The sequence below is a fragment of the Aquarana catesbeiana genome, linkage group LG02, assembly GCF_042186555.1.
Source record: "Aquarana catesbeiana isolate 2022-GZ linkage group LG02, ASM4218655v1, whole genome shotgun sequence".
NCBI classification, from domain to species: domain Eukaryota; kingdom Metazoa; phylum Chordata; class Amphibia; order Anura; family Ranidae; genus Aquarana; species Aquarana catesbeiana.
The window spans coordinates 96,179,676-96,196,693 of NC_133325.1; the positions used below are offsets into that span (position 1 = coordinate 96,179,676).

The window sequence follows — 17,018 nt, forward strand, 5'->3', positions numbered from 1 at the left end:
TCTCCTAAAAATATTCTCAAAATGTCAGCATTAAAAAAACGATTTTTTTCCTCAGTTTAGGGCGATATGTATTCTTCTACAAATTTTTGGTAAAAAAAAAAAATTCGCAAAAATTGGTTTGTGCAAAAGTTATAGCATCTACAAAATAGGGGAAAGATTTATGGCATTTTTATTATTTTTTTTTTCATTAATAATGGCATCGATCTGCGATTTTTATCGTGACTGCGACATTATGGCGGACACATCGGACACTTTTGACACTATTTTGGGATCATTGTCATTTATACAGCGATCAGTGCTATAAAAAATGCACTGATTACTGTGTAAATGACACTGGCAGGGAAGGGGTTAAACACTAGGGGGCGATCAAGGGGTTAAGTGTGTCCTAAGGAGTGATTCTAACTGTGGGGGGGATGGGCTACTACTGACATGACAGCGATCACCGCTCCAGATCACAGAGATCCAACAGATATCAGGGTGCCGTGACGAGGCTCTGTGGCTTACGCATGCATTTGCAAATGCGTGCGGACTAAACCCCTGTTTTTAACGCATACTGTTAGACAGGTTAATTTGGTTGTCTGCGAGCTGGTGGTAAGTAGGCTTGGAATTTTTTCCCGGTGCATTCCCCAGGCCTTGTTTGTATCCAGATCACAGAGAGCAGTGATCTCTGTCATGTCATTAGGCAGAACGGGTAAATGCCCTGTTTACATAGGCATCTCCCCGTTCTGCCTCTCCGTGACACGATCGAGGGACACCGGCGGACATCGAGTCCACGGGACCCGCAGGCACGCTCATGCTGTACGTGGCGGGCATGGTCACGCTGTATGCGGCGCGCGCGTGCCCGCCCACTAGCCCCGCCAATTAAAGGGGGCGTACAGGTACGTCCATTTGCCCACCGCTGCCATTGTGCCGATGTATATCGGCGTGCAGCGGTTGGAAAGTGGTTAACTAAAGCAGGATAATGAAAGCATCAAGAAAAGATCACAAAGAACTCTGTTTCACTCTGGATTGACCACAAACCACCACTTTGGAAGGCATCCCGCAAGTCTGAATCTTATCCCCACAATCCCTTAATACCTGTATGTCCCCTCTACTCTGCCTTCTCATACTAGTGTCCTCCGCTTTCAAATTCTCACTTCCTTTCCCCTATTCTTCACCCCAAAACTTGTACATATCACCATCACTTCTACCCTCTCTCCACTACTGCCGTCATCACCTCCTGCTAATACTTAACCCACCTGCTGACCCACACACAAAGACAGGGAAGCACATGCGCTTATACACCTCCCACTCCCATCTTACTTATCTCACCCTCCTTCTTCTGCTAACCTCTGAGGATATCTCCCCTAATGCTGGTCCTCCAGTATCTCACCCCCACACCCGGCACCCTTCCTCCTCCAGCATCAGCCACAATTTTCTCAATCTTATCTTGATCCCTCTGTTCCCAAAAACCACCCTCCCCCTTCTCATGTGCCCTCTGGAATGCCCGCTCTGTCTAAAATAAGCTCACTTCTGTCCATGACCTTTTTGTCTCCCACTCCCTTAACCGTCTTGCAATCACAGAAACGTGGCTTCAAGAGTCAGATTCTGCCTCGCCTGCAGCCCTCTCCCATGGAGGCCTCCACTGGACTCATTCACTCACCAAGACCCAGTGGACGGAAAGGAGGTGGAGTTGGTTTGCTTCTATCCCCACTGAGCACCTTTCAAGTCCTGGCTATCCTTCCTGCTCTGCCCTTCTCTTATTTTGAGACACAGTGGGGTTGATTTACTAAAGCTGGAGCACTGAGAATCTGGTGCAGCTCTGCATGGTAGCCAATCACCTTCTAACTTTAGCTTGTTCAATTAGGCTTTGACAATAAAACCTGGAAGCTGATTGGTTTCTATGCAGAGCTGCACCAGATTTTGCACTCTCCAGTTTTAGTAAATCAACCCCCATTGCATTTGTCTGTTTTCTCCCATTTCTCTAAGGATTGCATTGATCTATCGGCCTCCTGGACCAGTGTCACGCTTCCTTGATGACTTCTCTGCCTGGCTACCCTACTTTCTCTCCTCTGCAATACCCACTATTATCCTTGGTGATTTCAACATCCCTGCCAATGTTAGCAGCCCAGCTGCATCCTAACTTTTCAGCTTAACCTCATCCTTTGACCTTACACAATGGACACTCTCACTCTGATGGTAATACCCTCGACCTTGTTTTCTCCCATCTTTGCACCCTTTACAACCTCACCAACACCCCCTTTCCTCTCTCTGACCACAACCTAATTACTTTCACCTTCGCCACTTTATTCCTTCTCTTTTCTACTCTGCAACTGACCACCTCCATGACAAAATCTCACCCCTGTCTTGCCTCAGCCTGGCCACCTCTATCTACAACAGTTCCCGATCATCCTCACTGGACTCTCTTGCGCCTCTCACCACACAAGATGTCAGGCCCCAACTATTACAACCTTGGCAGAAGGACAACACCAGAAACCTTAAGAGACATAGCCGAGCACTGGAGCCAGTGTGGCGTAAAACCAACTCAGCATTCATTCACCCGACAGAAATCTGCTTTCCTAAAATACAATTCCTCCCTCCATGCTGCCAAACAAACCTACTTTGTCACCCTCATTAATATTCCGTCTTCCAGTCCTCATCGTCTCTTCTCTCACCATCTCCACCCAGTAACTCGCTCACTGCTCACGAGATTGCCAATCACTTCAAAAACAAGATTGATGCAATTCGTGGGGACATCTCCACTGCACAGACATCTAACCCTCTTAACATACCCTTTACTAATCCACTCTCAACACTCCCCTCTTTTGACCTTGCCCTTACTGAAGAGGTCTCTAAAGTTTTCTCAGAAGCCCGCCTTACCACCTGTCCCCTGGATCCTGTTCCCTCACATCTACTACAGTCAGAGGTGTATTTAGGTTTTGTGCTGCCCTAGGCCTGACTAAACTTGTGCACCCCCTAATTTAAATAGGACCCACCCTTTCCTGTCAATGCCAAGCCCCTTCCTGTTTAAGACCCGCCCTGTCATCTGTAAACCACACCCTTTCCTCTTTAGGCCCCACCTTTTCTTTTTAGAGCTCCTCCTCTTTCTCTCTGTACATTAACCACCTCCCACCCGGCCACTGCACATAAACGGCCGGGTAGTCATTTCCTTGTCCTGAGTGGACGTTCAGGAACGTTCCTCAGAGCGAGTGCTCGCAGCACGGCCACAAGGCACACTGCGGCTTGGTCCTTTGATCATTATGATCACAGAATCCAGCTGAGCAAAGATCGGCATATGGGTGCTGTGATCGGCCCTCCCGATCACTTGACGGCTGTGTCCAATCACAGCCGTCACAATGTAAACAGAGACGCGTGTCTCTGTGACAGTTCTCCCCGCCAAGCTCAGTGCAGGGAGGGGGGGGGGACTGCAGATCTGTGACAGCTCTCTGTGCGAGAATGATTTTACACAGAGAGCTGTTACAGATCACCCCACAAACAGTACACCAAGCACCACTGTCACCCCTGTCCCCATACACATGTCTGTGTCCCCATAAAACATATGTCTGTCCCCCATCACTGCCAACACCAAATAAACACTGATTTGGGTTATTTTTACCAAAGAAATGTAGCGGCATCATTTTTGGTCAAAATTTATTATCAAAAGAAAATACTTATTTGCAAAATTTTATAACAGAAACTAGGAAAAATGCTTTTTTTTTAAAATGTTCGGTCTTTTTTTATTTGTAGCGTAAAAAATAAAAATCCCAGTGGTGATTAAATACCACCAAAGAAAAGCTCTATTTGTGTGAAAAAAACATAAAAATGTAATTTGAGTACAGTGTTGTATGACCGCACAATTGTCATTCAAAATGTGACAGCGCTGAAAGCTAAAAATTGGTCTGGGAAGGAGGGGGGTGAAAGTGCCCAGTATTGAAGTGGTTAAAAGTGGGTACCAAGTGCAGCCTCATCGGTGCCCATCAAAGCAGCCTCATCGGTGCCCATCAAAGCAGCCTCATCGGTGCCCATCAAAGCAGCCTCGTCGGTGCCCATCAAAGCAGCCTCGTCGGTGCCCATCAAAGCAGCCTCGTCGGTGCCCATCAAAGCAGCCTCGTCGGTGCCCATCAAAGCAGCCTCGTCGGTGCCCATCAAAGCAGCCTCGTCGGTGCCCATCAAAGCAGCCTCGTCGGTGCCCATCAAAGCAGCCTCGTCGGTGCCCATCAAAGCAGCCTCGTCGGTGCCTATCAAAGCAGCCTCGTCGGTGCCCATCAAAGCAGCCTCGTCGGTGCCCATCAAAGCAGCCTCGTCAGTGCCCATCAAAGCAGCCTCGTCAGTGCCCATCAAAGCAGCCTCGTCAGTGCCCATCAAAGCAGCCTCGTCAGTGCCCATCAAAGCAGCCTCGTCAGTGCCCATCAATGCAGCCTCGCCAGTGCCCATCAATGCAGCCTCGCCAGTGCCCATCAATGCAGCCTCATCAGTGCCTATCAATGCAGCCTCGTCAGTGCCTATCAATGCAGCCTCGTCAGTGCCCATCAATGCAGCCTCATCGGTGCCCAGCAATACAGCCTCATCGGTGCCCATCAAAGCAGCCTCATCGGTGCCCATCAAAGCAGCCTCATCGGTGCCCATCAAAGCAGCCTCATCGGTGCCCATCAAAGCAGCCTCATCGGTGCCCATCAAAGCAGCCTCATCGGTGCCCATCAAAGCAGCCTCATCGGTGCCCATCAATGCTGCCTCATCAGTGCCCATAAAAGCTGCCTCATCAGTGCCCATCAAAGCAGCCTCATCAGTGCCCATCAAAGCTGTCTCATTAGTGCTCATCAGTGCAGCCTCGTCAGTGCCCATCAATGCAGCCTCATCAGTGCCCATCATTGCAGCCTCATCAGTGCCCATCATTGCAGCCTCATCAGTGCCCAGCAATACAGCCTCATCAGTGCCCATCAAAGCAGCCTCATCTGTGCCCATCAAAGCAGCCTCATCGGTGCCCATCAAAGCTGCCTCATCGGTGCCCATCAATGCTGCCTCATCAGTGCCCATAAAAGCTGCCTCATCAGTGCCCATCAAAGCAGCCTCATCAGTGCCCATCAAAGCTGTCTCATTAGTGCTCATCAGTGCAGCCTCGTCAGTGCCCATCAATGCAGCCTCATCAGTGCCCATCATTGCAGCCTCATCAGTGCCCATCATTGCAGCCTCATCAGTGCCCAGCAATACAGCCTCATCAGTGCCCATCAAAGCAGCCTCATCTGTGCCCATCAAAGCAGCCTCATCGGTGCCCATCAAAGCTGCCTCATCAGTGCCCATCAAAGCTGCCTCATCAGTGCCCATAAAAGCTGCCTCATCAGTGCCCATCAAAGCAGCCTCATCAGTGCCCATCAAAGCTGTCTCATTAGTGCTCATCAGTGCAGCCTCGTCAGTGCCCATCAATGCAGCCTCATCAGTGCCCATCAAAGCAGCCTCATCAGTCAGACATATAGAGTTACAGGGTACAGTACATCAGTGGCATAGCGTGGGTTGTCATCACCCGGGGCAAGGCAAGTAATTTGCGCCCCCTAACCTGCTGACTTTTAGCACTCCCTGAGTCCCTTCAAATACAATAGTACTGACCACTACACTGTCCACTACACTGAGAACTACATTGTCCACTACACTACATTGTCCACTACACTGACCACTATACTATACTGTCCACTATATTACACTGACCACTATACTGTCCACTACACTGTCCACTATACTACACTGACCACTATACTACACTACACTGACCACTATACTGACCACTATACTATACTGTCCACTATATTACACTGACCACTATACTGTCCACTATACTACACTGACCACTATACTAAACTATGCTGACCACTATACTACACTACACGGACCACTATACTACACTACACTGACCACTATACTATACTGTCCACTACACTGCCCCCCATACTGACCACTACACTGACCTCTATACTAAACTACACTATAATGACCACTATACTACACTGTCCACTATACTGACCACTATACTACACTACACTGACCACTATACGACACTGTCCTCCATACTAAACTACACTATACTGACCACTATGCTAACCACTATACTATAGTACACTAACCACTATACTGACCACTATACTACACTGTCCACTATACTACACTACACTGACCACTACACTATACTGTCCACTACACTGCCCCCCATACTGACCACTACACTATACTGTCCACTACACTGACCTCTATACTAAACTACACTATAATGACCACTATACTAACCACTATACTATACTACACTGACCACTATACTACACTACACTGTCCACTATACTACACTACAATGTCCACTATACTGACCACTGTACTACACTACACTGACCACCATACTACACTATACTGACCATTATACTACACTACACTGACCACCATTCTACACTATACTGACCACTATACTACACTACACTGACCACCATACTACACTATACTGACCACTATACTACACTACACTGACCACCATACTACACTACACTGTCCACTATACTGACCACTATACTACACTACACTGACCACCATACTACACTATACTGACCACTATACTACACTACACTGACCACCATACTACACAACACTGTCCACTATACTACACTACACTGACCACCATACTACACTATACTGACCACTACACTAACCACCATACTGACCACCATACTACACTACACTGTCCACTATACTGACCACTATACTACACTACACTGACCACCATACTACACTACACTGACCACCATACTACACTACACTGACCACCATACTACACTACACTGACCACCATACTACACTATACTGACCACTATACTACACTGTCCACTATACTATACTACACTAACCACTATACTACACTATACTGACCACTATACTACACTACACTGACCACTATACTGTCCTGCCTACAGTCTCTCTCGCCCCCCCCCCCCCCCCCAGCCAGTAACAAGACTCTCACTCACCTTCTTGTAATGGCTGCATCGATCCGGAGGAGGAGGAGAGGACAGCAGCGGCTCACGTTGTTTCTTCTCTCCCCTGCGCTCTGACAGCTGCCATGTTCAGTGCCCGGCGCCCTGTGATTGGGCGTATGGGGGGGTCATGTGCGGAGGTGGGACTTCAGGAGCGATCAAGGACAGGCCAGCCCAACGCCTCACGTGACCCCCATACGCCCAATCACAGGGCGCCGGGCACTTAACATGGCGGCCGGAGCCCGGGGACACAGGAATTTGAAATTAGGAGGAGGCAGCCAGTGACACATACTGGCGCCCCCCTAAATGTCGCGCCCGGGGCCAGGGCACCCCCTGCACCCCCCACGCTACGCCACTGTTATCGAGGTCTTCCTGTAAAGGTTCTACATCCTGCTGTGAAGTTATTGCCCTGCTTAGCTTTGTATCATCAGCAAACACTGAGGTCCAACTATTTATCCCAAGCTCTATATCATTTATGAATAACTTAGGCAACGTTCACAATTGTGCGACTTGTCCTGCGACTTGGGACCGCAAAGTCGCATGACAAGTCATACACCATGATTTCTAATGAGTACCATTCATATCTATGTGACTTCAAGTCGCAGCCACTTTAACATAGTCCCTGCAATACTTTGGTCCGACTCTGATGTGCCTTGAGGTCCAAAGACCTCAAGATTACACAGGCATTGCTTCAAGTCACGGCAAAAATTGCGCAACCTTCAGGTTGCACAAATGTGAAAGGGGCCATAAACAAAATTGGTCCCAGGACAGAGCCTTGGGGTACACCACTTACAACTCCAGACCATTCAGAAGATATGCTATTTATCACCAGCCTCTGGTCGCACTCCTATAACCAGTTTTTTTATCCAGGTATATACCCCCTATGGTTCAAGCCATTAAGGATTTATGGGAAACTGTATTGAAAGCTTTGGCGAAATCCAGATACACCACATCCACTGGCCTCTCTCTATCCAGATTACAGCTTAATTCCTCATAGAACGTTAACAGGTTGGTCTGGCAAGAAAGATATTTGTTACATCCATGCTGGTTACTACTAACGATACCATTTTCATCAGCTAATTGTTGAATATGGTCTCTTCTCATCCCCTCCAACAGTTCACATACTATTGATGTTAGGCTGATTGGTCTGTAGTTTCCAGGTATATATCTTGGCCCTTTTTTGAATATTGGGACAACATTAGCTTTTCGCCAATCATCTGGTACCATTCCATTTTCCAGGGTGGATAAAAATCAATGATTTTAAATAAATAAATCAATCAGATTTTTTTTGATTAAAAATCTGTTTTGTTTTTTTCTTTATTTCAAATTGGATTTTTTTTATTTTTTATCAAATTAATTTAATAAAATGCTTTTGGAGTAAAAAATTATCTAAAAGATAGTTTTCTATTTAAGATACAATAAGAACAAAATCCGTTGTAAATTCCGATCGTATGTACACAATTCCGACGCACAAAGTTCCACGCATGCTTGGAATCAAGCAGAAGAGCCGCACTGGCTATTGAACTTCATTTTTCTCGGCTCGTTGTACGTGTTGTATGTCACCGCGTTCTTGGCGATCGGAATTTCCGACAAGATTTGTGTGACCGTGTGTATGCAAGTCAAGTTTGGGCCAACATCCGTCAGAAAAAAAAAATGGATTTTATTGTCGGAATGTGCGATCGTGTGTACGCGGCATTACATTTCTTACTGCACTCTATGTAATGTTGGAATGCTGATGGTTACCTTGTATTTTTTAAAGGACAGTTTTTTTTCTTGTTGATAAGCCTTTTTTCACTAGAATTTAGACACCCAGGTTTACTTTTAGTTTTTTTACATTTGATGCCCATTGGAATGCACGGTTTAATGCCATTATTTATTATGTTATTAAAGCACTCTCCTTTTTCTTCAGTGTTCAGAGAGCACAGTTTAGCGAAATTGGCCCTTTTGAGATATAGTGTTCTTTCTTAATGGCCCTCTAATCTATTTTTCATGAACTTGTTTCTTATTGTGTTTTTCTGTCTGCTTGTAATATCCTCTGTGAGCTCATCCTCTCCTTTTCCCTCTCACTTCTGTTTGTTTGGAGTGCAGTGCATGTTACATTCATTGGGGGGACAAACATTACCACCCTCTAACAGGATGTCAGATCACAGGAGCAAAAGAAAGGAGATTTGGAGGAGGCTGAGAGCCAGAGAAGGGACTTTATTTAACCCCTTCCCGACCGCCGCACGACGATATACGTCGGCAGAATGGCACGGGTGGGCAAAAGGGCGTACAGGTACGTCCCCTTTAAGATGCGGCATTGTGGGCGCGCGCCATGTACTCCGTGACCGCGGGTCCCGCGGACTCGATGTCCACCGTGTGCCCGCGGTCGTGTCACGGAGCAGAAGAACGGGGAGATGCCTTTGTAAAGAAGGCATTTCCCGGTTCTGCCTAGTGATATCACTGTCACTGGGAGCAGTAATCACTGTCATGTGAGTAGTATCCCATCCCCCCCCCACAGTTAGAATCACTCCCTAGGACACACTTAACCCCTTGATCGCCCCCTAGTGTTTAACCCCTTCCCTGCCAGTGTCATTTACACAGTAATCAGAGCATTTTTATAGCACTGATCACTGTATAAATAACAATGCTCCCAAAATAGTGTCAAAAGTATCTGTCTGCCGCAGTGTCGCAGTCACAATAAAAAAATCGCTGATCACCGCGATTACTAGTAAAAAAAAAATAATAAAAATGCCATAAATCTATTCCCTATTTTGTAGACGCTATAACCTTTGCGCAAACCAATCAATATACGCTTATTGCGATATTTTTTTACCAAAAATATGTAGAAGAATACACATCGGCTTAAACTGAGGAAAAAAATTGTTTTTTTATATATTTTTGGGGGATATTTATTATAGCAAAAAGTAAAAAATATTGCGTTTTTTTCAAAATTGACACTTTTTTATGTTTATTGCTCAAAAAATTAAAACCGTAGAGGTGATCAAATACTACCAAAAGAAAGCTCTATTTGTGCGGGGAAAAGGATGTTAATTTTGTTTGGTTGCAACGTCACATGACCGCGCAATTGTCAGTTAAAGCGACGCAGTGCCAAATCGCAAAAAGTGCTCTGGTCAGAAAGGGGGTAAATCCTTCCGGGGCTGGTTAAATTAAAGCGGACCTTCAGTCATTTTTTTTTTATCTTTCCATCTATTAAATCTTCTGCCCTTGTTGTTTTAACTTTGGATAGTAAAACACTTTTTTTTTCTGCCAACAAATACCTTATACAGCCCACTTCCTGTTTCTTGTCTGGTCATTAGCCTAGGCTTATGACATCATGCACAGCTCTCTCTCTCTCTCCTGAGAGTTTGCCAGGAAGGGGGGGGGGGTCATAAGAGGGCCAATGAGAGCTGCAGAGCTGGAGGTGTGCCTCTGTGTGTCTGTGTAAATCCAGGAAGTGAACAGGCAGCAGCTTCAGCTGCCCACAGTTAAAATGGCAGCAGCCAGACTCAGTGGAGGGAGATTTCTGCAGCATATTTGGCAAGCACAGAATCACAGTATATATAAAATAATATGCAAAGTGGTTGGAGGGAAGCTTCAGAATGGCAAAAATGTTTTTATCACAAATTATGTGAGCAGACTGCAATTCCTCTTTAAGAATACATACTTGAATAGAAGTTTTGCTTTTTAAACCAGAGTTTAGTGCCACTTAAAATAAACAATAATATATTTCCTCAGTAGCAAAATATAATTGATGTTATAATTTTCTGTTTCTAATGAATTCTCCCAAAACAATTATGGTACCGCAGATATGTGACACACACACACAATTATTATGAATTATTTAATTATGATCTCATTCACTTTTTCCAGCAGCTCATTATAGCCCCTTGCCTTTGGCTGTCATTGGGGCGTTCTCCCAGCCCGGTCAGCAGTGGAAACACTTGTTTAAATAACTGTGCAAACAATCACCTTCATGTCTGTGTATTTTCCTCCAAAGTTACCTATGCAGTGTACAACACCACCAACTCCTATTTATGAAGAGTACAGATCAGTCCTACCATGAACTTTGGAGGACATTGGGAAACATTTGGAACTGCACTTCTACATACAGATATTCAGTGGTCAGTGTAATTATACAGCAGACTACATCATAATATGGCAGCTAGGAAAGACTAAATTAAAGTGTTTGTTAACCCCCCCCCCAAAAAAAAAAAATTCTGATCCTTGTCCCTTAAAAGCAGATTAAACAGCACAGTGCTTGTGCTGTGTAGTCTGCCCCCCTCTAAACTGTAAAAAAAAAAAAAAAAACCTGGCTGATCCTGCCACTTCCTGTATCCCCCTCTCTGCGATGACCACGAAAATCATGGCTGCTGGGCCCTGACCACCGTGGTCAGCGTACGTCCCTCCGTCATCCGCAGCTTTCCTCTCCGTGTCTGTGTCTCTGTTTCCGCCCCGCCGCTATTATTTAAAAAGATAAAAAAAATAAAAACTTACAATGGTCACTGCCAGCCCCTGATTATAGGCTGACATACCACACCGTGTAAGTTTTTTCTAAAAACGAGGATTGGAAATACATTTTTAGTGCCATCTTCAGGCCGGTCATGTGACTTGCACCCACTTTACATCTTCGATCCAGGGCTTCTGCAGGAGGGGATGACGTCAGAGGGAGATCCCGGCCCCTCCTGCTGTATTCATGTATCGGAGCTGTACAGTGGCCGCGAGTCATGTGACCGGCCTGAGGATCGCCCTAAATAGGTATTTACACTGTGTAAAAGACTTACACAGTGTGGTATACCTGCCTATAATAGAGGGGCTGGCAGTGAGTTTTAATTTAGAGTTAACAAAAACTTTAATAGTTTTCATTTCCATTAAATGGGACAAAATTTAGGCAATAAATCAAAATCTCTCCATTTTGTCAAAATGCACTGGAGTCAATGGGAAAGGTTAAATAAAGCAGTTGTAAAAGATCAAGGTTTTTTACCTTCATGCATTCTATGCACGAAGGTAAAAACCCTTCTAGATGCACCAGACCCCCTAATACTTACCTGAGCCCGATCCCGTGATGTGCACGAGAGTCTCGGCTCTCCGGGGACACTCACTCCTCATTGGCAGAGGCAGCAGCGGGAGCCATTGGCTTCCACTGCTGTCAATCACAGCCAGTGAGCCAATGAGGAGAGAGAGAGAGAGAGAGGAGCTGAGCCATGGCTGTGTGTCTGTGAATGCACACGCAGAGCCACGGCTCAGGAGCGAGCCTGCTTGGGTGCCCCCAGAGCAAGATGCTTGCTCTGGGGACACGTGGAAGGAGGGGGACGGGGGGACAGGAGCACCGGCAGGAGACCCAAGAAGAGGAGGATCCAGGCTGCTCTGTGCAAAGCCACTGCACAGAGCAGGTAAGTATCACATGTTTGTTATAAAAAAAAAAAACCACACACACACACATGTGCTTGCTTTGTCAGCACATATACTAAAATTGGAACGATACAGAGAAGATTAGCATGGCCCCTGTGCAAGGATGACACGCAAATTCGTGAAGCATGCCATAAACAAAAACAAGACTTTAATATCACTTTAAGCAGTTTTGGTAGTTTTAAGGGTCCAGTGGGCTTTAACCGCTTGCCGACCGCATACTGTACACATACACGGCAAGGCAGCTATCCTGTGCAGGATCACGTATCTAGTATGCGATCCTGCACTTCCGAGTCTGGGGCACTCATGTGTACTGCCTTCACCTGCCAAACTTTTGTGACAGAAGCAGAACGGCGGTCTGCCTATGTAATCAAGGCAGACTGCCGTTCTGTCAGTAGGAAACGTAGTGATCCTGTGTTACTGCAAAGCAGGAACACTGATCTTTGCCTTCCCATAGTACAAGCACATTCCACACAGAAACCAAGCACATTTTAGGCATACAGTTAACCCTTTGATCGCCCCTGATGTTAACCCCTTCCCTGCCAGTGTCAGTACAGTGACAGTGCATATTTTTAGCACTGATCACTGTATTAGCGTCACTGGTTCCCAAAAAAAAAAAAGTGTCAAAAGTGTCACTTAGTGTCCAATTTGCCCACCGCAATAACGCTATAAGTCTATAAGTCGCTATAAGTCGCTGATCGCTGCCATTACTAATAAAAAATAAATTAATGAAGATTCCATAAATATATCCCATAGCTTGTAGATACTACAACTTTTGCACAGACCAATCAATATACGCTTATTTGGAATTTTTTTTTTTACCAAAAATATGTAGCAGAGTACTTATTGGCCTTCATTAATGAAGAAATTTGATTTTTTAAATTTTTTTATCGGATGTGTTTTATAGCAGAAAGTAAAAAATATTGTTTTTTTTAAAAATTGTCTTTTTATTGTTTATATATCGCAAAAAATAAAAACCACAGAGGTGATCAAATACCACCAAAAGAAAGCTCTATTTGTGGGGAAAAAAGGACATAAATGTTATTTGGGTACAACGTCGCACGGCCTTGCAATTGTCAGTTACCAGTGCCCTATCGCAAAAAATGGCCTGGTCATGAAGGGGGGGGTAAACTTTCCAGAGCTGAAGTGGTTAAAATAGAACTGAAAGGCAATTTTTTTCTTTATTTTGGATTATAACCCACTGTCATGTTTTTTTTTTTGCTATCTGTGACCCACTGGGGAGATTTGATTTTTTTTTTTTTCATTTTTGGTGATAACAGTACACAGGACAAAGGGAGAGAGTGAATCTCCCTAACAGGAGCCCAAAAAAATCACACAGATGTAAACGGGGACCTAACATCCATCAATACTAGCATAGCTACAGGTAAAAGTCTACATCAATTAGACTTTTTTGCCCCAATTTTTCTACCTAAATGTGTAGTGTAGGCACTAATAAGAATTAAGGGTATGCTACCATGCAGGTGCAACAGAACGCACATTTGCATTGAAAAAGTAAAATAAAATCACAAATTTTAAGTTGTCCTCAGAAAAGTAATAGAGGGGAATTCTTCCAATGGGGACACTAGTTGTGGTGACCTGGGGTCCCCAAGAAATTCCCTTATTTTGCAGATTTACTCTCCCTTCCTGTTTTGGATATGGGACAGGAAGTGAAGGGAAATCTCCGCAATGGGACACAGATGGCTGAAAAAAAAAAATCTGACAGGGGTTATAACCCTCCCTTACTCTATCCAAAATGAAAGTTTTGCCTAAAGTTCTACTTTAAGAATTAATGGCACCACTGCGTGTCTGCTAAAAGGCAGCACATTTTTGTGTGTGTCAGGATACTTTGTGATTTTGTGTGCGTTCCCAACATGCACAGATGTGAGAATAGCCCTACAGGGGGTGTACAAAAGGAAATGGGAATTTAACATTAACAAAGGAGCTCAAGTAACTGCACAAAGAGAAGAATAATAAACAGTTCAATCAACAGATGTGTAAATTAAAGAGAAATGTAAAACATTTCCAGGAATTCAACTTTTAGGTAAACCTGTCATCAATAGAATAGTAAAGATGAGTGGAATGATTCTGGTGAAAATGTAACTACTGTGAAATTCAAGTGAAAAAAATTGAAATAACAAAAATTAAGAAACCCATTTTTTTTTTCTTTTTTTGAAGTGTGTTTTTTTTAGTGTTTTAAGAGATTAACTTAGCTTTTTTCATTTAGTGATGGTTCCCACTGGTGTGATTTCTGATGCTTAGAGTCAATGGAAATCACATGGTGTCAGTGGTGCCTGTTCACATCAATGCGGTGCAATTTTGATCTATAGAATATGCTAACACATCCAAAATCGCATTACATATTTGCACTGAAAATCACATAAAAATCGTATCATATGGTAGTGTCAACTGAGCCTTCATGTTTGCATTTGTTTGTTTTTTTTTCCCTTTTCTTTGTGTATTTTGTATTTTATTGTAGGGCTGTTACTAATTAAAATTTTCGTGTTCGATTAATCGATTAAAAAAAAAAAATCGATTAAATCGGCTAATTTGGAATAATTATAACGCACATACAGATCCAACTACTTTTAGCTGATCTTCTTGCATTGCAACTCTGCATTAGTCAGTGGTAAATGTGGTATACACTATATACAATCACCCGACACTAGTTAGTTTCCACAGTCCATGACTTAACTTCACAGTCCACACAAATACGTTTTAAATTCAAGCGTTAAATTAAAAATTAACTTAAACGTTAAGAAAAACGTAAAAAGTTAGTTTAACTTTAATTATAAAACTTATCTAGTATATTGACTGTCAGTCACTTTATAGTAGGCAAGTAGGCATCACTTTAGCCAGTCACGCAGACATCCACATTTGCCATCACTGTCCAGGCTGTCCGGTGACGTCACAGACATCGACGTCACCGGACTCCTCCCCCCTTCCCTTCGTTAGCAGACGGAGGCACTTGGGGAAGGGGGGGAGGAGTCCGGTGACGTCGATGTCCGTGACGTCACCGGATCTCCGACGGAACTCCCTGAAGACCCGGAGAGGTGAGTACCGATCAAAAGAATTTTGATCGATCAATATAATTAACGATTAATCGAGGAATTGATCGTTAATTTCCACAGCCCTAATTTTTTGTTTATTTAAAAAAAAAACATTTCTGAAATGTATTTATTTAATTTTTTTTTCCCACTGACTTTTTCTTTCTGTGAGAAAAAACTAAATTATTGAAGCTAATGAGGGGTTGTTTTTTTTGGAAGGACAACAGGTCAAGGATAGCTGAAATGAGCTTCCATAACCCTCAGGAATAATTTAAAGTCAATGCACCAAGAGCCACCTTCATTTCATTGCTGATGTCAGTGTATTTTGTCAAAAGGTGGCCCAATTCCTGGTACAGACTACAACCCGCTGGGCTAAAAAAAACAAAAAACAGAGCTCCGGTCGGAGCCGCTGTACTAACGATTTGATGTTAGTACAGCGATCTCCCCCCACTGAGCTGTTGTGTTCTGACAGGGGGATGCGCCCCCTCCGGGCAAAAAAGGCCATGTAAAGGGTACGGGTATAAATTGGCACCTGTGAACAAGGCCTAAAAATTGTATAATTCTATTGTATTTATTTTGAAAAAATTCTGCTTAATCATTATTCATGCTTTACCATGACTGACGTCTAGTTTTAGTTCCTTCCAGACAATGTCACACCTAGAATCTACAGAAATGAGCTCCATTGATGTGTTTTTTTGTTTTTTTTTTATAACCTAAAACTACAGCAAAAGGCTTCTAATATTGCAATAGGATTGTCTGAGTTACTATCTTAGGATAAATGGAATACATGGAATAGATGAGAGAATATAAAATGAGTCACAAGGTTTACCAACGCCCTGACAGGTAATCTCTTATTGCAATAGGGTTTTCTACAGATAATTAATAATTAACAGCATCCGTCAATTAAAAATGTGGAATATAAGAGTTAATAGTCCACTTATTATTCAGGATATATACTGTATAGCGCCAACAGTTTACACCGTGTGTTACAAAATAAAGACAGTACAGTTCCAAAACAAATCAAGAGGTTTATGAACTAAAACTAATTTTTACTAAAAACCGCTACACAGACTAATTAGTAATTAAATGTTACCAAAATAAATCCAGCACTTCCCTTAGTAAAAGCAGCACACACAAAAACACTGGCCAGGTATACAGTTAACCCTTTAATCGCCCTAGATGTTTAACCCCTTCCCAGCCAGTGTCATTAGTACAGTGACAGTGCATATTTTTAGCACCGATCACTGTATTAGGGTCACTGATTCCCATAAAAAGTGTCAGAATGTCCGTCGCAATATTACAATCCCGCTTATAAGTCGCTGATCGTCGCCATTACTAGTACAAAAAATAAATTAATAAATAAAAAAATTCTAGTGTATACAGTGGGGACGGAAAGTATTCAGACCCCCTTAAATTTTTCACTCTTTGTTATATTGCAGCCATTTGCTAAAATCATTTAAGTTCATTTTTTTTCCTCATTAATGTACACACAGCACCCCATATTGACAGAAAAACACAGAATTGTTGACATTTTTGCAGATTTATTAAAAAAGAAAAACTGAAATATCACATGGTCCTAAGTATTCAGACCCTTTGCTCAGTATTT

The 17,018-nt window shown here is 43.6% G+C and overlaps 1 protein-coding gene and 1 non-coding gene across 2 annotated transcripts in view; one reads left to right on the forward strand and one right to left on the reverse strand.

The window, feature by feature from the left end:
* Positions 1-17,018, reverse strand: part of ATP7B (ATPase copper transporting beta) — a 158,042-nt gene that overhangs the window by 126,298 nt on the left and 14,726 nt on the right. The gene's annotated exons all lie outside the window — the stretch shown is intronic.
* LOC141130700 (U6 spliceosomal RNA) lies at positions 12,403-12,509 on the forward strand. The gene has a single exon (XR_012242469.1). It is a non-coding gene; the product is annotated as a U6 spliceosomal RNA (small nuclear RNA).